The following is a 22289-nucleotide window of genomic DNA, read 5'->3' as shown; positions in this document are numbered from 1 at the left end:
AGCTCCACAGCTCTGGTCGCCAGGACGACCCCCGGCGCTATTTTCCATTAAGGTTATGGAGCAGAAGGGGTACGTGAGCCCAGCTGGGTGGACAGAGGCCACTTGGAGTAAACAGGCGGACAGGGAGAAAGCCTGACTGAGTGGATACTGATTATGTTACTAGGCTCTCTGGGAGGCAGACGGACCACGTGGCTTTCCAAGTGGAATGGATTTGTAGCAACATAAAAAAAAAAAATGTTTAAAACAGCCACACAACGTTTAAAAACATTTTTATAGAAAGGAGGGCTTAGGGATGTTTCATGAGGTCTGACGTCCTCTAACCGAGAGCGCCCCTGTCATGGGATGACCTCATCACTGCTATTTCCTAAGAGCCCGGGGGAGGCGAAATGCCTTCTCTGCGTCATAGCGCCACGTCCCCTTGTCTCAAACACGCTGAGCACAACGTTGCCCAGATTACAGCAAAAATAACTTTTTAAAGGAAACAGGTCTTAATTCTCAGCAGGAGGAAAACGCACAGCCATGGGTTGTGAATCACTCATTAAAAACTAAATAAATCCACCCACAACAGGAAACAGCACAACAGAATGTCGGTGTTGACTTCACATTGGAAGGAAGCCAGAAACAGGACTTGGAAACAGTGATGGCTCGGAGTGTGATCTCGCTCACACTGGGTGCATTCAGGACCCTAACTTTATCTCCATGGCTGGCACTTTCCAGCCTGTCTTTTGCCGATTACTCGCAGGAGAGGGAAGCATCATGGCATTGGGGGTTTCCATGGTTTCCGACAAGATCGAGCAATCCGCCCTCCCAGTGAATCACTTCTCCAGGTAACGCAGAGCATCACTCAGCCCCCAGAACCATTTGCCAGAATGGATCTCAGAACAGTGCGGAGAAAGTACCTTTGTGTTACTATCTAATGCTTCTGCTGAGGTTTTAAAATCGAAGCCCAAGGATTCCCAGTTTTTACTTCGTGCATGTTAGCAACATCACGGAAAGAAGACTGCTTTTCAAAAATGTTTTCCGCATTCATAAAAACCCTCCTTTCTATGTTCCTTGTTCTTTTGGAGGCAAGAGGAGCAAACACAAACAAGGGTGGAGGGAAGAGAAAGCAGTGAAGGACAGCTGCTTTCTTTTCCAAGCGAAGATTATAAAACATTTACATTGTGAGGTGCAGACTTCATCCCGGCAGGGAAAGTGATGGATGTATCTGGCCCAGGCTCAGCTGATTCACAGCATGGCTAATTTAGGGGGATTTCTGTATTAACTCAAAATCCAGACAGGCATCACCGGAGAACATCAACTCTATGTCTGCAAGGGGCCTTTAAAAAATTCTCATCGAGCCCTTTATTTTTGAGACAAAGAAGGTCTGACTCAGGGCACGAAGGGACATGTCTAAGTCATTCAGCTTTCTGGAGCTACACTCTGTGTGTGTCCAGTCCTTTCCTAGGCTCCCGTGCGAAATACACAAGTACAATTGCTACAGAAAGGACTCAAACGCAGGCCCTCCAGGCGGTATTTCCTGAAGTCAGAACTAGGACCCACCACTTCATTTTTCAAGACTTTGCACAATTATGAGCCCGCAGGGGAGACCTGATAAACACCGGCAGAGAGAATAGACCAACCCCGCGCTGTGCTGAAAGGAAGCCTGGCAAGTGTGTGAAGAGAGATTAGAAAACTGGATTTGGTCAACAGATAACGTGTGGAAACATTTGGAACTCTGGCCAAGATCAACTCAACTGATCATAAAGTTGTTCCAAAATATAATTATCTACCAGCAACCTGTTTGCAGAACCCATGGGATATGTCCTTTTTTATTACTGTCCTCTAATACTTGCATAACTGCAAAATGATAGTTTTCATCATGGAAAATGTTTTCTTTTCGGCAGGTTGGCTTCCTCATTGTGGGTGGTGCTAATGAGAGCCGCCTGGCTTTTAGGTTTGAGAGGAACCTGTGCACAGCTCAGGGGCCCCTGGACGCTGCTAAGTCCCTTCCCGCTGTCCTCCCAACTCACTTCTCCCAGCCCGTCTGGGTCTCTGTCTTCTCAGCGTCAAGGTGGAAGTGAGGATGCACACCCAGACTGCCTCCGGGAATCTCTGAGATGATGACCTTGAGCATGCTTTGTAAACTGTAAAGTGCTCTACACGCATGTGTGTGGGATTATAAATGCAATTTATGTTTTCAGCATAAGGCGTTTAAGTTATCCGGCAAAACAGGAAATGGATCAAGTCCTGTTTTTGTGAATAATAATTTCCACCAACATGACGTTTTGAGAAAATTCATTTCTCAGCAGCAGTGTGGTAACATGGTACTTTTAAACATATTTTTATAGATAGCACTTGAACACAAAATCTCTATCATTTCTGATAGCAGACCAGTCTTGCTCGGGTTATTTGAAATCACTTAAACACTATCAACATATTTTTTCAAAGTTGTTAGAATCCAATCAGCCCCCACCCTAAAATAACTCAAATCCATTTTTTTTTTCACTTATGCTCATTTCCATTCAAAACAAGAAGAAAAGCTACTCAGAGATGTACTTTCGTTTAGCAATTCCACAGAGATCTTTTCTCTTCCAACATTTTAAATATTTTATACCAAACTCTGTATTATACTAAGCTGTTTAAAAAAGTCACCTGGAATGGGCAATTTTTGAACAGAAAGGATTTCTCCTCCTGTGGCTCACTGTCCTGATTCACATGGGGACATCCCCCAGTCGATAGGACTGCAGGTGGGGGCGAGTTCCCGCATCAAATGGGGATGGGTCCGCGTTCCTTCCAGGGGGCAGCAGACCTCATTCCTGATTCCAGGGCCCAGGGTGTCTGAGAAATCTCTCTGTAAGTCATGCACCTAAAAGGATTTCGACATTTCTTGTCTTCCTCCCCCTCCCCCCACCGTGTGTGACTGATGCCCCTCGTCAGGCAGTGGGCATGGACGCCATCTGTTTCTACAACAGAAACTGCACACAGAATGTCAGTCCCCCCCTCGTGAACCTGAACCCAAGCTCCTGGAAGACCAGCTCACGGTCCTGCAGACCAGGTACTTCCCAGGTTCTCACCGCGTCACTTTTAACTGAAATGCCACTTCACAAAACGAGTTGATAAGGAAAGTGAAGAGGGTGGGTTTGATTATAAAAATAGGAAACATCCAACTTAAAATGAGTGGGATTTTGATGTGTCATCCAGTCAACAATAATTGGGGATTGTTTTCCTAAAAGGTGGACCTCACCTTGGATTCCTGGCAGTCAGACAACCCTCCGGCCCCCAGGCAGCCAGCTCCTGTCACCATCCCCCGTACACCACTTGGCCAGGTTGCGGTGGATTAAAACAGTTTCCTGAAGCATAAACCCCAGATTTCCTGCACAGGGCTGGACAAAGTTAACTGAGGTGCTTGCCAAATGTTCACTTAATGACTGCTTCCTTCAACCGAATTTTTAAATGCCTTAGGAATTATATGACAAACAACCATGACCTAAATCCAAAGCGACGAGAAAGATTCCCCTCCCAGCTTCCCTTTACCTCTTGTCCTACTGGGACGACCCCGGGAAGCCATTGTGGCCTGCGAGAATCCATGTTTTCTTGTCAGCTGGAAAAGGATTTCTCGAAGAATTCCAGCTCCGAACCGGGTCTGCAGGAGCTCAGGGGCCAGCCAGGAGTTTATATAGAAAAGCTGTGTTCCTATTTCCTTTAAGTGGAAACTCTGACAGCCTAGTATCCATGGCTTTACTATATGACAAACGATTACCTAGTATACTCTTTGAGGAGGTACTTCTTGGAAGAATGTTGAAACTTTCCTGGGGGGGAAAATGGAAGTGGAAATAAATGACAGATTAATCCGTTTGTCACCAGCAGGTCCAAGGGCCTTCGTCCAACCTACTGTCATCTTCCAATGTCAGTTACGGGAGAATAACTCCTTCACTGTTGGGAGAAACACATTTTGCTCGGATGGGAAACCCAGAGGATCCACTGATGCTAATAAAAACCCAAGAACAGGGCAAAGGCAGGAAATAGGAATCAAATATTTGAGAAAGTTTTCAGGTCTTCTGTGCTCTGCACATCATCCGTGAGGCTTCTCGTTTTCTTTCTGCAGATGCAGAAAGCCGACAAGAACACCCTCTTCCACCTGCAAAAATGCAGCCCCAGCTGAGGCGGGTTACAAGTGGTTCGCTCTGCCTTGGCAAACATTTAAAAACCTTCAGATTCTTCTTCTCTTTTCATGCCATGGTGGCCACTGGAATCAATACCAAGGAAGAGAAATGACTTAGAAGAGAAAAATCGCACGTATTGAAACTGATAGAGGAGGAAGGATGGATTGTTAAAGAGGAGACAGCTAGTGACAGAATATTTGAAGTTAATTTTAAAATTAAATTCACTGTTAACATCAGCACTTTAATTTCGTTGCCTTTTATTCCTTTGGTATTTCCATGAGCCAAAGTGAAATAGTCAAGTTACGGTATCATTTAATTTTACTTACTGGTGGATACCCTTTGGTATAACAATATAAGACCGCAAAGAGCCTGGAAAAGATATTTAAACCTTAATTACGTGTCTTGCATAAATTCTTAATTCTGACATTCCACTGCATTATTTAAATACTATGCAACCGAGACCCGCAGAGTCACAAGCGTTCGCTAGTTGAGGGAACTTTGGTCATGTTTGATGGTTGGTATGAATTATAGTATTACTTCCCAAGTCTGTATTTACATATTACAAAAAGGAGAAACAACAGAAAACCATGGGAATGGTGGTTGGTCATGCTAAAAAGCCCCCACTTAATCCAGTTAAACAGGGGAAAGTCAATTCTCTTTTTAAAGTCAAATATGAACATAGAATGGCTTTTTTTTTTAAGATTTTATCTATTTATTTATTTATTTATTTATTTATTTAAGAGAGAGAGAGAGAGTGGGGGTGGAGGGGCAGAGGGGGAGGGAGAGGAAGAGAGAATCCTGAGCAGACTCCACGCAGAGCCCAACACAGGGCTTGATCTCATGACTCATGAGATCATGACCTGAGCCAAGAGTCAGACGTCCAACTGAATGAGCCATCCAGGTGCCCCTGGAGTGCCTTTTTTTAAAATGAAGAATCAGATTATTGCTAGAGAAGAGAACTCCTTTGGATCTCCATTACAGCAATGGCACATACATCGTTACCCAGTTGAACGCCTTCTTTAAACAAAACAACTGCCAGAATTTTATGACGATGTAAATTACAACAATCTTACTAACTGCTAACTTGGGGTGAGCTCACTTCCACATCACAGCGATCCCAGGCAGGGACTGCCAGCTGAGAGCAGCGGGGCCTCCCACACGTTCCCGTGTTCACCCAGCAGACATCTGCTGGGCTCCTGGTCTGCAGCCCACCCACCACCTGTGGACGGACAGTGGCTTGGGACAGTCGCCAACCTCAGGGTGCTTACTCTCCCCTGCCCTGCCCAAAGTGAACTATTAATTTCGTTCTAACGGACTCAAAAGCAAGTTTCTAACCCCACAAATTAGAAATAAATTCCTTTCTCTTCATTGAAATCTTGAAGCTTTTGGAACAAGACTCAGATGTTTAGCAATAAAATTGCCGCAGGCTAAAAGATCAATCTGATGTTCTACCCCTTCATCCCAGCAGCAGATTCCAAACAAAGGCATCAAATAAGGTAGCCACCAAAAGGGGGGTCATGCTTGGAACAGCCTTTCCTCACACGGAAGAGAAAATTCCTGAAATAAGAAGCACTTTTTACCTAAGAACTCACAGCTTCCTAAAGCAACCTTTACTTTCCTATTAAAAGGGAGGTGAACGATGGAACCAGGTTGAGCGACATGGCCAGGCTGCGAGCCAACTTGCCGAGAGGACAGGAAACCCTAGAACAGGCAAATGGCAAGACTGGGTGTGGAGGGGCCAGTGCTGAGCGGACAGCCAAGGAAGGCAAAGGGCAGATGCTTTTAACAAATCATAATCTGGATCCTGTATCTGGGAGGGAGATGAGTCTGTGGGGCACGACCCTCCAATGTTTCATTCCGGCAAGGTAGGGAGCCCCCGCTCTTGGTAAGTAGCATGTTCAATACCCATTCAAACCAATATGGATGAGTCAACACCTCTTGCTTAGGATTCTGAGGCAATAAGGGATTGCAGACTTCTTGTACTTAAGTCTCTATCCAGTAACATTATTCCAGTAATATTCCTTCTCTTGAAACCCGCTGTTGACATCCACATTTGCTCAAGTAGATCATGTCATTCAAAATCGCTAACATCTGATAATGATGTGATAGAGAACAGGGACAACACAATTAGCTTAGTAGATGGCAAACGGAGCCTTTCCCATTCTCTCTCTTGATAAATCGCTGACTGTATTTGCATTCCTTTGAGACAGGGAGCAACAGTCCATACAACCCAAATGCATTTGATCACACCAAGAAGACTATAAGCATTTATGCCCAGATGAAATTACGCCACAAGAGCAACAGAGGGGGCTGGCCAAAGCAATACAGGCGACACACTGACCTTAAAATAATTCAGGACATAGTCAAAGTATTTCAAACAAGGTGATGCACATAAGAAACACAACTTCCTGGCCACCTACATCCTGGTACGCTCACGAAAGGTGAGCACATAACACCACGCACACAGGCGCCACTCACCCACTGCAACCACTTCCAAAGCTCTTAGATTTTCCTTCCTCGATTTCTTTAGGGAACTTAACACCAGTAACCTGATTAAGTAGAACACAAAAAGGTGATGTGTACCCTATAGGACATCAAGGCCATGGAATGGTGCCTAGATCTCAAAAGGCATAAAATTATGTGATGATGACACGGTTGTTTGTTGTTGTTGTTTTTTTTTTAACCCAAAGTGCAATCCAGAAAAGCTCCCTTTCATCAGGTTTTCCCCCCAGCAGATCAATTTAAGAGGCAACTACCATCAATGCAATTATGGGCCTCTGTGTTTCCCAACAGTCGTCCCATGCGTGCAGTGAGGTAAAGCAAGGCCCTTTTAAAAGTACGGACAAATCCGTGAAAGGAGAGCATGTGGAAACTGTGTTCTCAACAGTCCAGTTCAGGAGACTGAACCACTGAGCCAGATTTTAAACACACGCACACACACAAAATGATGTAACAAAAAGTGTGATACAACCCTGTTCAAGCAAGTGCAGTCATAAAATTCTAGTATAACGCGCTGACCATACTGGCCTTCTTTGTCTAGAGATAATGTTTCTCTAACAAGTAAATCCAACACACTTTTTTTATTGTTATTAGTTAACTACAGGAAAAAAAAAAATCTTTAAAAAAATTCTGTACTCACCAAGGGAAAGCGAAGGTTATCGTCTGAAAAAGAAAGGGGAAAAAGAAAGGGTTAGTTTTCTGGTTACAAGGTGGTAGCTGCTCATTCCAGCCCCTTCTTTCTCTACAACACTAGATGAATGTTCTCATTTTTGCTCAGTTGTTGGGGTCTTCTTGAGGCCTTTTTATCTTCATGATGATAACTTTTGATGTCAGTGATGGGGGGAGCGTGGGAGCTGACCGAGATAGGAAGCGTGTGGTGTTTAGCCCCCAGGCCTGGACGCCCCCTCAGTCCCTCTTCCTAGACACCACCTCTTAAAACCCACATGGGTTGACCCCTCACCCTGGTTTTCCAGCTTACTCATTATCCAGTCTGCTCATTCCCCAACAATTTAGCTTCTATGCCCTTTTCGTGTTTAACATCTCATTAAGATATAATTTACATACCATGAAGTCCACCTGTGTACAATTCAGGGGTTTTTAGCATAACCATAGAGTTGTACAACCATCACCATAACCTAAATTTAGAGCGTTTCATCATCCCAACAGAAACCCCATGCCCATGATTTCATTAACTCCCCAGCCCATCCTCTCCCCATCCCCTGTCCTCCAGCAACCACAAATCTACATTCTGTCCATGGATTGGCCTATTCTGAACATTTCACAAAAGTGAGATCCTACAATATGTGGCCTTCTGTGACTTGCTTGCTTTTACTTAGTATTTGTTGAGGTTCATCCATGTTGTCACATGTACCAGTTCTTCATTCCCTTCTGTGGATGAATACTCTGCCGTTTTCCATATGCCATACACCATGCTCTGTCTATCTATGCTTCAGTTGGTAGACATGACCCTCTGGTTCTCGTTCGAGTGGCGAGTAGAACAACATCAAGCTGGAGACGACGCTAAGCTGTCACTGTGCATCCACACGGCTAGATGTTTCGATCACCGCTGTCTTTAAATAGCTAATGCAGTATGTGGTGTTTTCTACCAAAATAGAATACCTCTCATCTTAGTCATGGCCAGGCTAGATATTTTAAACCAAAGACAATACTCTGCAGCACACAATTATAGCAAGTTGAGGCACTCACTAAAAAGCTGACCTGTGAAATCGGTTTGGAGCCAAAGAAGCAGAAGAAATGGTTCTTCTAATATTAGGGAATTTTAAATCTACTTGGGCAAATCTACAGCTAATGTTATCTCTAGTGGTGGAAGAGTGAATGCTTGCCCACTAATACTCGGAACAAGGCAAGGATGTCCACTCTCACCACTCATATTTAACATTGTACTGGAAGCCTGGTCAATGTAATAAGGCAAGAAAAAGAAATAAAAGACCCAGGAACTGGAAAGAAAAAAATAAGACTTCTGCTTTCTCAGATGGCATGATTATCTACATAGAAAATTCAAAAAAATCCACAAAAAATCAACTAGGGATCAGTCTGTTGGGTAAGAAATAAAGTCACAGAGTTTCCCAGAATGCAGCAGAGTCCAGTGTAACACAAATCAAATGGCAAGAAGGTGAGGGAGGCATTGATGGTTGGGCAAGAGGTGAGATCATTGGAGGTAAGGGGAACTGCTTTTTGTAAGAATAACTTACTACAAGAGTCCACTCCTTCCAATCCCCTCAAAGAACCTGGGGAAAGCACTGGGAAGAGTTACGTGTTTGCCTGGGGCCAAGCATGGGGAGAAGAAGCCAGGAGTAGAAGCTGCCCTTAATATTTCAGGATTGGTAGAAATGTTCAAAACTATCTTCCAAAGCAATGTTGAGTCATTTTAATGTAAAAGGAAACCCAATGAGATGGAGAAGTATATCAGAGGCAGAAGCAAAACTGCAGGCTTGAGTCAAACCAAACTAAAAACCACACAGGAAAAACCCACTAGAGTGTAGAACCAGGTGGGCACTCTGTCAATTTTTGGTTATACAAATGAATAAGCAGAATACACTAAGTACCAACTAAACGCAAACAGTAATTCTGAATTAAACTTTGAACTCATGTTGTTTTCTTTTGTAAACTAAGCAAGAACACAGGGAACCGTGGCGGTACGAGAGATCACCTACTGTATGGGTCTGGGCTCACACGTGTTAGCATGAAACCACAGCTGTCAGTTTCTCAAAGTACAGAATTAGAACAAAAACCAAGCAACCAGAATACACTCGGAAGTCAACCTTCATCTCAGGAACACTTTCTGTAGCCTCAGGCCCTGAAGCAGACTGCTACTTGAATACTGAGCACAATGTCTGAAAACGTGAAATAAGCACATTAAAAATTGGGGGTGGGGAGGTCCGTTCCCACGGACAGATCTGCTCGTGTCGGGGGGGCCGTCACCCGACACAGCAGCATTCCACAACTGGAAAGGTTCCTGGTCTCACCAGGAATGGCCCCATCCTCCAAACGAGGGAAAGAGAGAAGCTGTTGGGTTTGGGATCCTGTCCAGTGCTGCTTACCATGTCTCTCCCCAGCCCACAGCCAGTCCTGTGAAATAGGCAAGATGAGTCCCATTTTAAAGAAGTGAACACTGAGGCCCGGGGAGCCCCTTGACTTTGCCAGTGTCACACAGAGCAAGGAGGCAGGGCAGCAGGGATGCTAACCCAAGGTTGCTGAGACCACTCTGGGCTGGGCTGCACAGGCAAATCCAGCTTACCCTGTAGTTTACTTTTGTTTGCTTGTTTGTTTGTTTTTCTTCTTGGGTCTCCATCCCCGCAGTGAAGCTGTAATTCCTTCAAGGCAGGAACAGTCAGCCTTTTCTTTACATTCCTAGTATCTACCAGTGGCTGCCAGCAGGAAGACCCATGAAAGGCATGCCGTTGAGGGCAACACTGACATTAGCAACTCCCTAAAATCTCTTCTCACCCCAGGGAAAGCTTCACTGTGGTCTGTGTGCCAGAAAAACCTGGAAAGGCTCAGACTGGCCACACACTTCCGGGGGGGGAGGGGGGTTGGCGGGGCGGGGAGAAGTGGGTCTGTGGGAGTGGTCTGGCCAGACCGTGGAAGTGCGGAGCTCTGTCCCTGGGGCACCCAGATGTGGCCGCTCTGCTTCCAAGGGGCAGAGGCAGCGAGGATGCTTTCCAAGCTAGACCCTGGGAAAGAGGTGGTATGAGGACATGGAACAGGGGAAATCCACCGAGAAGGCGGGGAGCCGGGCAGGCGAGGTCAGGCGGGTGGGCAGTCCTGCAGGAAGTGGCCCCAGGCTACAGGGCTCCCAAACGATCGCTCACAAGATATGGAAAGACCACGTGATGTTACTGTGCATCCATTACCTCACAAAGAAGAAAATAAAGCTACAACATTTACAATCAATCCATCAGGACTGCTTCATTTAAGGAAGAAATTAAAATTATTCTGACTTGTCAAGCTCTGAGATGGACAGAACTGGGTTATCTTTCCAAACTCAGACAAAAGTAAACTGTTTTTTTACACACATCCTTGGCCCAGAGCATCCTAAACATTCAAGTGGGCAGAACGTGCGTTGCCAAGGAGGGTATCTGCAAGCTATTCTTTTAAATGGGCAGCAGCATTGGAAAAATTGGCGGATGCACATTTTCGTTTTATTTAAAAATGCTCACATATATATTTCCACATGTATAGTGTATCTAAAATGTGAACTTTGATGAAAGATTAAAATTTTATAAAGCAAGGGCACACAAATGAAAAATCAAAATCATGCAATCAAACACCATGAATCTGGGCTTGCCCCGGTCTTATGGGGCGGGCAGACGGGAGAGGAGCTCCTTCACCCTGGCTGCCTTCCCTCGGATCCCCCATCAACTGTCAGAACGGATCCCCCCCATCAACTGTCAGAACGGATCCCCCATCAACTGTCAGAACGGATCCCCCTCAGGCACAGGGTCTCTCAAGCACCCTGAGGAGGACAATTAATTTAGATGGGTTGCCCAAATTGCAGAAAACCACTACAAAGGAGAGAACAAGAGACCACATCACCTACGCCGCCCACGGTGGAAAAGCAAGAGGCCCCAGCCACGGAGCACAGCCCCCTCAGCATTCTGTCAAGGAACAAGTTCACTCGGCCTCCACGCGGTAGTTCACACGGGCGGATGGGGGACCCTGCACAATGCTTCTGAATCATCTGGGCTTCAGATTCTCACGGATATCATACGCTGCCAAGTCTCACAGTTTCCTTGTTTACCTTCCAGGCATCCGCAAAGCTGTTAATTTCTGTATTTCCTAATGTATGAAAGGCTGAAAGGGGCTGCCGATCTCACGGGGGGCGGGAAAACTCCCCGAATGATGAGTCTGGGAGAACCATATTCTGGTGACCCCACCGCAAGCCACCTTGAAAAGGCAGGGGCAGGGGTCCTGGAAAACCATGTTGCTAAGGCTGGAGGAAAGATCTGCTTTCTCAACCCATTTTGTCACTCTATGACCAACAAGTTGGACTTCTAAATATCTGGCAAATTTTAAAAATTATTCATGGACAGCTGCTTAGCAAAGACCCACGCACATCCCTGCCTGCTTCTTGAGAGTATTTCTGATCACAGTCCCCAGCCTCCAAAATGCACAAAATGGCACTCCGTAATAACCCCACAGTTGGGGGGGGGGGGGGGCCTTTTTGGATTAGGAAATTCTGCCAATTAGCAAGCCAAGGACTCTATTATATTTGCATACGTCCACATCCATCTCTGCCATTATCATCGGCATGGAATTTGAGAAGGATTTTGATTCTCTGTGTTCCCTTCCGAGGTACAGGATGCTCTCCCAGCCCCAGAGAGGAGGGTGGCCTCTCCTATGCTGGCCTCCCAAGGGCCAGATGTTCAGGTTTAGAACAAGCACGTGCCCCTCCCTCTGCCCAGAGCCAATGTAAACCTGGCTGTGAAAGGTAAAGGTAAGACCTTGTCCTTCTGCCTCCCTCCTCACCTGCCCCCCTCCTTACCTTCCCCCCTCCTCACCTGTCCCCTCCTCACCTGCCTCCCCCACCCCCGCCGGCACTTGGCACAAACACTTCTTAGATAGTGACAGTCAGTCACTGTCATGTTTTAAAAAGTCATTGCCCCGTGAGTAGCTTCTCTGTGGGGGTTCTTGTGCTCAAGGGCAGGGACAGTATGAAAACATCCTTGGAGAAAGCATGCACAATAAGGATAGGTAGTCCATGCCAGACATCCCATTAAGTGCACCTAGGGATCGCTGAATTCTCTCAATACTCCCAGAAAGAGTTCGGTTTAGACCTGCTTTGCATATGGGAAGACTGAGGCCCAGAGAGATTAAGTAACTTGCCACTGGGCATCCCTCCACCAGGCATTGCACTGGGACTCCAGGGCCTGGGCATAGGCTTCTGTACCTCCTGGAGCTCCCCGGGAACGGAACTGGTTGCACTTAAAGTACTTAAAGTACTTAAAGACAAAAGGGCCCTCTTCCTGGACTGTGGACTTGACATGGGCTGTGGGGTTTGTGCGTGTCCCCAGGTCAACCTACAGCTGTGTGGCCCCTCTGGGGCTCTGAGCAGGGCCAGACGCCCACAGCACACTCAGCTCAGTCTGGGCCCTGAAGGCAAGAGGAAGGTGCTCGCCCTCGAACCCTCCCTCCCCTCACCACCTAGCCATCTGGCACTGGGTGGGAGGTTGGGCGTCCTTGTGTATGCATGTGTCCATGAGCCTCTTTCTCTCTAATTGTGTGGAGCTGGGCTTAGAGCCCTGGGGCTGGGTGGGAGGGCTAGATTCTGAGCACTGGAGCAGAAGGAGATAGGACTCCCCAGATGCACTGTTCCCACATGCCCTCCCCTCCCTCTGCCAGCCCACCTAGGAGGAACCCGAAGGACCAAAGCGGGCCTGGTCCCACCGAGACACAGCCTCTGGGACCTCTGCTCTCTCTGGATGTTCACTCTCACCTGCGTCTAGAATCCAGTCCTGATGCCAGGGATCCAGCTTCCCTCTTGGGGCACTACCCAGGGCTCCCGACTCCCCAGATGTGGGAGGTGCGGATTTCACATTTTCCCTCAAAAACTTTCATTAGGGGAAAAAAATAGCTATTGTTGGAAATGTACTGAACTATTAAACACAAGAATCCCTGCTGTATAAACGATGGTTCTCTCTATTCTGCAATCATGTACAAATGAAAATTTCTCGTAGATCGGTAAAACCCAGGAGCCCTTGGCTTGTCGGCAGGTGCTGTTTCTTCAATCATGCCCCCTCCCTGGAGGTCTGCCACTTCATAATGGGGTCATCTGTGAGCCCGCCCCTCCCTCGTCCCTGATTTTAGTCACACACCCGTGACCAAGCCTGACTTACTTCACCATGCTCTTCTCACAAAGCAGGATCCCACTCTGAACCTTGGCACCAGAGATCTCTTGCTTCCTGGGTGCTGGCTCCCGTCCCCCCATCCCATCCCATTCGACTGTAGTAAATCAACTCATGCTCAGCCATGTTCCAGACAAAGCTGACCAATTCCCTTGCCTGCCTTTGTGGACCCCAGGGTCCTGGCCTGTAGAATGGGCTCCGCACCCGGGGAAACCCAGGACTCTCGCCGTCGGGTCAGGACTTGCTGCCCAGAAACAGCAAACATCAGCCTCTTTCTCCAGTCTGCAGAAAAATGAAATCGGTAGATTAATTCAATCACTTTCCTTTTTTTCCACTACTGTTTGCTTGCTGGCAAGTAGTATCTGGAATAAAAGGACTGAAATATAAATTAACCATTAATGGGCAAATGGGGACCAGCCAACCCTGGTTGCTTTCTCAGCCTGTTTTTGTGGACTCACGTGCTTAGAGATATAATTTGTCAATGCACACACAAGGCCATGTCTTTCCTAGCAAAAGTGGAGAGAAATGCCCCACGTGCTTAGAAGACTGGCTCAGGGGAGGCGTCCACATCCCTTTGCTGAGTGGGTGAATGAATTTCATGGTATTCTGAAGGAGAACCAAAGAATACCGTGCTTATAAACCTGCTACTGCCCAAGCATTTGTGAAGACCATTCTCATCTTCCAGGGGATGCTCTAAGTCGAGTTACACTAAGGTTGATGCCAGGGGCCAGGTGTAACATGGGCCAGGAGAGTCGGAAGGGGTCCCAGTGGCCACCCCTGAATACACCTAGATGTCTCCACCAGCTGGATAAGGCAGGGACGAAGATGAGACTGAGAACCAGCTCAGAGAGGGAGTGAGATCTCATCTGAGAATGGCCTCACCTACATGCCCCATGCTTCTTTGATCTCCTTTGCCAGAGCCTTGATCACATTTTACCTGACACTGTTTCTCCTACCTCAGGCAGAGTACAATGGGGTCAGTAGGGGAGCATCCCTTGACAGCAAGGCCTGTTTCCCTCCTTCCACTGCACTCACTGTGAAAGGTACTTAGGATGGGCTCACTGGGTACATGATGCCAAAGGTAACCGAACACTGAATCTGATACAAAAGATGGTTTTCTTGGTCTAAGGTCCAGTGAACTTCAAAGAAAATGATTTATCTCTAATATCCAGATAGTAAACTGATGTTTGTAGGTGTTAATTTTGAGAATGCCAATTTGGAAGGCCCCTGCCTTTCCCCAAGTGGCCCTAGGCCTATGATGAGCCCACTAACCATGTAGGGGAAGGGTGTGATTGATCACCCTTACACTCAGCTGTAAACAGCATCAGGCTGCGGAGGCCCAGGGCAAAGTACCGTGTCTCAAGACAGCGTAATGCATGAGCCATGGCATTAAATAACTATTTAGGAGGATCATTATTCCCTGGGACCCAGAATGAAAGATAACTTATAATGTGCTCCTTAATTTAAAGTTATCTATTGTTGCTGTTAATTAAAATGCTAGCTGCTACCAATCCCATACAAATGGCAAAGGGACAAGTAAAATGCGCCACTATTAATAAATGCAGTTTCATTATCCTATAACCGTTGTTGACGAATAAAGGAAACAGCATTTTTTCCTGATCAGATCGGCATGGATAAGAAGAGAAGAATGTGTTGGTAAACAACCCTCTGGACTGCTTCACAGAGCTCTGAAGTTCCCAGGGAAAACCCTAGGGTGGAGGAGAGGCAGCAAGCCACCCACACAGAGTTCACGGACACCCTCCTTCTCAGGGGTCCCCTTCCCACTTCTAAGACCAAGCCCCCCTTTGAGCAGCCCATTGAAAGCCACAGTGTGCTTCTTCTCAATGGTGCCCAGAGCAGGAACTTTCTAGAGGCGCCTCACACACACGGAACTGTTTCTACCGTCCTCCAGACACACCATGGTCTTCCTGTTTTCTTGGTCTAAGGTCCAGTGAACTTCAAAGAAAATGATTTATCTCTAATATCCAGATAGTAAACTGGTTGCTTTCCTGATGCTGCTCCCTGACCCAGAAAGCTTTCCATCTCACCCAAAATAGCCAGGTGCTTCTCATGTCCAGCCCCATCCTGGATCCCTGGTCCGAGCTCTCCAGACTACCTTGAGTTTGCCCCTCTTGGACAAAGCTCTCGTCCACGGCTCCCTCCGTCTGCCTGTGAATCCTTCCCAACCACACCTTCACAGCAACATAATCTAGGAGGACAGTGGATTAAGACTAAGTTGGCCACTTCTCCACTACCCTGAGATGCGGGCAGGCACAATCCACCATATTTTACCGATGACAAAGCAAGGTGCAGACACTCACCCCAAAGAGACATAATCTGTAGCTAGTTTGGTGCTTTCTGATCGGAAATCCTGTCATCTCTAACTGGAACTTCTTACATAAACAGTTCTGTGCACCTATTAGCAACGTAGAAAATACTAGTTGGGTGAGTGAAGAAATGCACCAAACCAACGGTTACCATTCACTGAGTATCTATTATGGGCTCATGCTGTGCCAAATGCTAAAGATCTAGAGATAAAAAAATTTAAAAAAAAAATACATGGATGGGAGCTCGAGGTCTTTGCCCTAAAGGAATTCCAAAAGACAGGCTTTTTTTTTATAGCAGCTTTATTCTTTTATGATGATGATGATGATGATGATGATGATGATGTTATGTTAATCACCATACATTACATCATTAGTTTTTGATGTAGTGTTCCATGATTCATTGTTTGTGTATAACACCCAGCGCTCCATGCAGTGCGTGCCCTCCTTAATACCCATCACCGGGCTAACCCATTCCCCCACCCCCCTCCCCTCTAGAACCCTCAGTTTGTTTCTCAGAGTCCATCGTCTCTCATGGTTTGTCTCCAAAGACAGGCTTATAATCAGATTGTTGAAATGCAGGGGTGCACACTATCATCACAGTCAGGTGGGGGCTTTGAAAGGTAGAAGCAGTGGCATCTAACCTATGTCTTATCAAAGTCAGGGCATCTTTCTCAAGAAAAAGATTCCTAGGCAAACAACAGAAACAAAGGCAGGGAAGCCAGAGAGTATATAGAACTTTCTAAAAATGGCAAATAATTTGAATCCCGGCTTTGACCTTGGAACAAGTCACTTCACATTTTTGAGCCTTAGCCCCCTCACCTGGGAAATAGGAATAATAATCCTGATTGTGCTGGGTTAATAAATGTGGTAATCCACATAAGGGACCCAGTGCTGACCTCCATATACACAAGATATCCAATAAATCACAGGTATGGATTTGGAATGTGAGGTGGGCTAGGCTTGGGGTGCTGCAAAGGCATCTGGATTTGGGCTGAAGCTGCAAGGGAGCTGTGAAGGATGCAAGCCTAGACATCCCTTTCTGCTCCCTACAAGGAAGGCCCTTGTGGTGGCTGCAGAGGGGAGAAAGGCCGGGAGCGACAGAGCATGGGCAGTGGATCCACGAGCAATATGGAGGCCATTCTGTGGTCCAGGTGAGGGGTGGGGAGGGGCACCTGAGGGCAGTGGCAGGAGGGATGGAGCTGGAGGGTAGGCGGCTATTTAAAGATCAAGGGGGCCAAGCCCAACAGCCTCATGGAATGTAGGGGGAGGAAGAAATCAAGGGAGACCTTGGGCCTGACTTGGGGGCCTGGGCAAAAGGTGGGCCATTCCTCGAGATGGGGTCCCAGTCTCAGAGTTCCCTAGAGGTGAGTTGTATGGGCACCTCTCACAGACACCGAGGATTTCTCTGAGAGACTCAAAAAATATATTAGCATCATAAGAAAAGGAGAAAACCACTCTGAAAACAGCACAATTCTTTTCCAGGAATCTGGTATCCAGAGCACAAAAGTTTGTTGGCTATTCCCAAGAGAGACCTTGAAAACTAGTAAACCAGGTAAGTGAAAGATCTGTTCATCAACCAGTTATTTTGCCACCCCCCCAAAAAAATGCAAACGCTCAGATATTTTGGTTTAATAAATTCCCCCAACCTAATTGATCTGACCCATTAAACTAGGTCATTACTAAGAATCCAGGTAAGGTGCCTGTGCACAGAGAAGAGGCTAGCTTTCAAACAATGTTAGGTGGCAGAAGATACCTTGTAGGATCTTAAAGGGAAAAACTAAGTATCTTTGTTTAACGTCAGCTTCGTAATGAAAGGTGAGCTTTCGGAGAATTCATATGTCACTGAGCTATGAACAAAACTGTCTCCAGGCTTGGTATACTCTGCTGAGGACAAGCACCTATTTTCCCCCCGTCGCCCCTGAAAAGTTCTGTGAACTTGTAATGAATCCCTCCTCCACACGAAAGAACACTGCAGCATTCACTTGAAAACAAAAACAGCATTATAACACAAATATGCGGCACCCCATTCTGGAACAATATACTGCCGCAGAAGTGTAATGGTGGACTGGCATTCTGTTTTGTCTACCTATAAAGGTCAGCCCTCCCCTTCTACTGGAAGGCACTGCACGCATCCCTCTCAGGAAAAAGTATATTTTTTTCCCTACAGCTCAAGGCATCATCTTAAAATGTATGGGTTTGAGTTGCTTCAACAAATAATCTGTGTAGTCCCAGGCATTCGGGTAAATGTGGAGATGAGAGAGGCTGGGGGTTGAGGCAGACTACAAACTCGGAAGGGACCCCAGGGGCCCCCATCTGCTGCGTGCATGGCTGGTGATCTGTCCTGTAACCTACGTCCTCAGGAGAGAGGAAGACCCAGCGTGTGTGCTCCCCAGGCCAGAGCCCTGCACACTGCCACAGTGGAAGGGTGGGTGACCTTCAAGCCGGGTGACCTTGGGCAGGTCCCAGATCTTCTCTGCACTTCGGTGACCTCCACACATGAGGTCATGACCAGCTTCAGATGATGATCCAAGGACACAGCATTATATGACAAAGCTTGTAAACCATGGAAGTGAGAGAGTGAGGTCCAGAGAAGGGGCAGCTCTGTTGGGACAGAAAGTCCAATGCCTGCCCCCTGGGGGCGGCAGAGGGGTGGGGCCACAGGCACAGCAGTCAGAATGGTACTGATGATCTCTCAGGCACAACATCGGACACTCGATATACAGGAGTCACCAACTAGTCCTCACAAGGACCTCAAAGCAAGTTGCAGGAAGTCACATGGTCAGTAAGAGGCAGAGCCTGAAACAAAATCCAGCTGGAGGCATGCCCTCCATCCCTGGGCAATAATGCCCACAACCTTTGGAAAACCCCATGCTCTTGGTGCCCAGGCCAGAAGTCACTTCCCGGGAGACACGCTGCGTGCGGAGGAGCAGTCCCCAGGGTCACCGTGGAGGAAGTGGTCATGACCCAGCAACCAGAGGAAGGACACTTGTAGTGAAGCTCCCTCCTCGTCAAGAAGCATCACCTCCTTAAAAAGCCAACAGTTTATCTGGTGTGTCCTGGCGGAGGACATGGAGATACTATCTTCCACCTAGCCCTAAACTCAGATCTAAGGTTCATGAACAAATGCAAAGAGTTTGGCTCATTGAAAACAGGGCTTGGTTTCTGAAGAGGTAAAAGCTCTGGGAGTTGAATGTGGGAAAACTGGATGGAGCTCAATGTCTGAACTTGGCAGGAGCCTAAGCGAGCACTGATGGAAACCCCTGTGGTCTGGCCGTCCCCGCAGGAGTCCTGACCAGCCTTCCTGAGCCACGCACCCTCCTGGCACACATCTCCAGCCAGTGGAGAGCTGGAGTCTCACTCCAGAGCCGCCGCAATGCTAACAAGCATCCCTCTGCTTAAACTAACCTGGGAATCATGGGCTCTCGAGCGTTCCCCCAAGAACCACCTTGCATTACCGCAGGACTTGATGGGAACCTCCTTACCTCGGTGCTCACTCTGATATATCAGAGGATTGACAAGAGCAAAGCCAGGGCTCCCAGGCATGGGCTCTCCTGCCCCATGGCCATGCCATGCGTCACACACCAGGCAGGCGTCATGTCTCCAAACCGACGCCACAGAGAGCTGGGAATGACCTCCCCACTTTACACAGGAGGAAACAGAAGCTCCAAGAACATAGGTGACATCCCTGAATTTCATGTCAAACCTTGCCCCCAACCCAAGTCTGTTATTGTCAGACCTGAGCTCCAATTGTTCCCTGATCCCTTGTCCTGGGCCGGACTGCCTGTGCCCACCAGGGTCCTTCTGTGCCGCAGACTCCCGTGGGGTGTGAATGTCTGCACACACCCCAGTGGTGTGGCGAGTGTCACGTCAGCACACCTGGGGAATGAAGCTCACGACTCATGTCGGACTGGTATTCTCTGTAACATTCTAGTTCTGCGTGCCATGCTGGCCAGCCCTCTGCATGTGACAAAGGACACAGAGAACTTTGCTGCCGTGTGTTGGACAGTGAGCCCTCCATGGTTCTGTCGCAGATATGGGACAGGATAATGACTCCGGTTGCTTTTGCTACATCAATTAATTTTAATGCCATAGAAGCCTATCTATCCCACCACCAGCCCCAGATAAATTTCACCTGGAGGGATAGTTTATTTTTAAAATGACTAATTATTTGAAATATTCATTATTAAAATGAAATGGCCTTTCTCCAATAAATGATTCCTAGAATAGGAATGTCATCCACCTAAAATCTTCAACAAGGAAGAGAGACTATCAGGTTAACTCATTCATGAAAGCAGCCATAATGAAAACTTCAGCATCCACTAGTAAACTTAGCCCACTGTAGGATAGTTAGAATAACCAATCTTCAGAGTTTAGAATAAATAAAGAGTTGGTGGGAGGCTCGTAGGTATCATTCCATCTGTGGCTATGATATGTCATCGGGCGACCAGCAGATATTGATATATTTATGGAATGTCTACTACTTTGATGCATTTGATTAGGTGCTTTGGGCAACACAACAAAGTAAAACAGATGAGTTATGAATGACAGGGGAAGTTCCCCCTCCCCCGGGGGATGAGGGACAAGAGACCAGCTGTCTTAAGGGCTGGAAATCTGGCCCTGAGTGGTTAGGGATCAGGAGGAGGGTTTGCTCTGATTCCAAGGAATTCTGCAAATGCAGACTTTCCATGTGACAGGGCCCCTCACTGCCCTTCCACTGTAAGGGCCAGCTCTGAGATCCAGGATGCTCTTGGTGCCATGTGGCAGCTCAGTCCCTGAAGGCCTGTGGAGGACAGGGCCCCCAAGAACCCCTGTGTGAAATGGACTCCCACCATTCACAGCTCCCTGGACTCTGTCTCTCCCGGTCTGGAATCTGTGTGTGGTGGATTCCCAGGCCACTGAGGGCTGGGGAAACACCTAGGTTTCACACTATTCTCTGTGTGTGTATGCATGTGTGTGTGTTTTAAGTTCTTCTGCGAAAAAGCAGATAACTCAACTGAAATGTTTTGAACATTCAGGTTGAAGTTACAAAGTAATCCAGATTCTGAAGTCTCCAGGCAGGTGAAGAGAAGAGATACCCGTGCCTCCATAACTCTAGCAACCCTGCAAAGCTCCTGGCTCTGGATCCGATGCCCATAAGCCCTTAGAACACAACCCCACACTCAGGAACCAGCACATTTTCACAAAGCACTCCTGAAGTGTTCAACAGAGTACTCAGTTTTTGACTAACCAGTTTACACTCACTATGATCCTACAGACATGTAATTTTATAGCAGAAAAGCCCCCCAGGCTGATCCTCTCCTTTACAGACGCTGATGCTAAGAGTGCACACAACCCTTGCAAAGTATGTCACCTCCTTCATCCTCACAGACATGCAAAGGTGCCAGAGGTATCAAGCACCAAGTATGGGAAGGACTCCCTCCCATCACCCTAGACGTTATGCCCTTTAGTTTTATGTTATTATTATAAGATGTCCAGTAAAAGAGACAGTGAAAGAAATGCAGAAACAGAACTCACTGAATTTAACGGCAACCCATTAGCTCTCCATACTTAATTTATAGCCTCAGACTAGTATTTTTTAATTAAGGGATTAATACATGCTATGGAGATAAAAAGGTGATTTCCCCATCTTCTGGTAGAAAAAAAATCATTGCAAACCCTATCAACTGAATTACTCAGGCTCTCAAAATAAAATTGTCTCAGAATCTAGCACCAGGAAAGTGTTTATATTTCCTGAAAAACTGGGAACATTCTTTTAATTGGACTAGAACAATAAAAGCCACCGTGTTTTCATTTTTGCCTTGTCAGCCAGGAAGTTGAGGACTGAATTTAAGGCACAACTGCAACCACATCTTATCTCCAGGGAAAGGGCGCTGGCATTGGTCAAATGCTTACTTGTGCAAGGTGCTGCCAAAAAATAGTTTTAACTGAATGCTTGCACCTGCCCAGTTCTTACTATTTCAAGTTCACAGGTAGAACACTGGCATTGACACAGAAGAAGTCTGGAGCTCAGTCATTCAGCTAGCACATGGTGAAGGCGGCATCCAGACCCAACCCCCCTGCATTATAGGGACCATCCCAACACAGAGCAACCTCCCTTCCCCAAATTTCCCCAAGCCCTTCTTGGGGATAAAGAGCACAGATTACCAAGACATAACAATGGCTGGAAATGGTGGGAGCTTCCGGGCCCTAGGCACTGGCTGAGGACTCCCAGGACATTAGAGGCAGGACTCGTGGATGGGCAAGCATGTGGGCAGACCCCAGGGCTGGAAGGGGTGGTCTGTTGAAACAGCTGTGCCTTCCCATCACATCCCCTCTGGCGGCTGCCAGGTAAGATGACTTTGGAATGCTACCTCCCCTCCAACCTGACCGCAGCTTCCCCTTATTGTCCTGACTTGTTTGCTCGAGCCCACAGTGCAGAGGGCTTCAGCATCCAGAAAACCTCCCAGCACAGA

General features: G+C 47.1%; 1 protein-coding gene across 4 annotated transcripts in view; it reads right to left on the bottom strand.

Annotated features, from left to right (window-relative positions):
• Window positions 1-22289, bottom strand: part of PTPRE (protein tyrosine phosphatase receptor type E) — a 149963-nt gene that overhangs the window by 84027 nt on the left and 43647 nt on the right. For all 4 annotated transcript variants that reach the window (XM_034986082.1, XM_034986067.1, XM_034986073.1 and 1 more), the window contains exon 2: window positions 7285-7307. The gene's annotated coding sequence lies outside the window, so the exon portion shown is untranslated. The remainder of the gene's footprint in view (window positions 1-7284; window positions 7308-22289) is intronic.

This window comes from Mirounga leonina, unplaced genomic scaffold (assembly GCF_011800145.1).
Source record: "Mirounga leonina isolate KUSES-001 unplaced genomic scaffold, KU_Mleo_1.0 Mir_114, whole genome shotgun sequence".
NCBI classification, from domain to species: domain Eukaryota; kingdom Metazoa; phylum Chordata; class Mammalia; order Carnivora; family Phocidae; genus Mirounga; species Mirounga leonina.
Note: the sequence above shows the minus strand (reverse complement) of the source record. Positions and strands in the feature narration are given on the sequence as shown.